The 1,187-nt window shown below is 47.3% G+C and overlaps 1 protein-coding gene across 1 annotated transcript in view; it reads right to left on the reverse strand.

Moving 5' to 3' along the window:
• Positions 1-1,187, reverse strand: part of HDGF (hepatoma-derived growth factor) — a 33,742-nt gene that overhangs the window by 19,977 nt on the left and 12,578 nt on the right. The gene's annotated exons all lie outside the window — the stretch shown is intronic.

Below are 1,187 nucleotides of genomic sequence, written 5' to 3' on the forward strand. Positions count from 1 at the left end.
GTCATTTACATCAGGTATAACTCCCAGTGCAATCCCTCCCCCCTCCCCCCTCCCCATGATAGGCCCCGGTGTGTGATGTTCCCCTGGATTCTGTTTTTTAGAAAAGGGAAAATTGGAAGAGTTATTCTCTAAGTCACTACTGGCCAACACGTGTGGCCATTTACATTTAAATTAAAGGCCGGGCAAAGTGCTGTAATCCCAGCACTTTGGGAAGCTAAGGCGGGTGGATCACTTGAGGCCAGGAGTTCAAGACCAGCCTGGCCAACATGGTGAAACCCCATGTCTACTAAAAATACGAAAATTAGCTGGGTGTGGTTGAGCACAACTATAGTCCCAGCTACTTGGGAGGCTGAGGCATGAGAGTCATTTGAGCCCAACAGGCAGAGGTTGCAACGAGCCAAGATCGTGACACTGCACTCCAGCCTGGGAGCAAGACTCTGTCTCAAAAAAGAAAAAAAAAAAAAGTTAAATTTAATTTGACTAAAATTAAGTCCAGTTAAATATTCAGTTCCTTAGTTGTACTGGCCACATTGCAAGTGTTCAGTGGCCTCATATGGCTAGTATGGTGTATATACAGAACATTTCCATCACTGTAGTAAGTTCTATTGGACACCTTTGTTCCAGGGCAGTGGCTGTCGACTGGAGCTGCACATTGGAGTCACTTGAAGAATGAAAAGATATGGTTGGGCACGGTGGCTCACACCTGTAATCCCAGCACTTTGGGAGCCCAAGGCGGGTGGATCACCTGAGGTCAGGAGTTCGAGACCAGCCTGACCAACATGGTGAAACCCTATCTCTACTAAAAATACAAAAATTAGCTGGGTGTGGTGGTGTGCATCTGTAGTCCTAGCTAGTCAGAAGGCTGAGGCAGGAGAATCACTTGAATCCAGGAAGCAGAGGTTGCAGTGAGCTGAGATTGCGCCACTGCACTCCAGCTTGGGCGACAGAGCGAGACTCCGTCTCAAAAAAAACCAACCAAACAAACAAAAAAACCCCAGAGAAATAAATAAATAAAAATAAATAAGTTTAAATAATTAGCTGGGCGTGGTGGTGGGTGCCTGTAATCCCAGCTACTCAGGAGGCTGAGGCAGGAGAATCACTTGAACCCAGGAAGCAGAGGTTGCAGTGAGCCGAGATCACACCACTGCACTCCAGCCTGGGCGACAGAGTGAGACTCCATCTCAAAA

Source organism: Mandrillus leucophaeus, unplaced genomic scaffold (genome assembly GCF_000951045.1).
Source record: "Mandrillus leucophaeus isolate KB7577 unplaced genomic scaffold, Mleu.le_1.0 Scaffold418, whole genome shotgun sequence".
NCBI classification, from domain to species: domain Eukaryota; kingdom Metazoa; phylum Chordata; class Mammalia; order Primates; family Cercopithecidae; genus Mandrillus; species Mandrillus leucophaeus.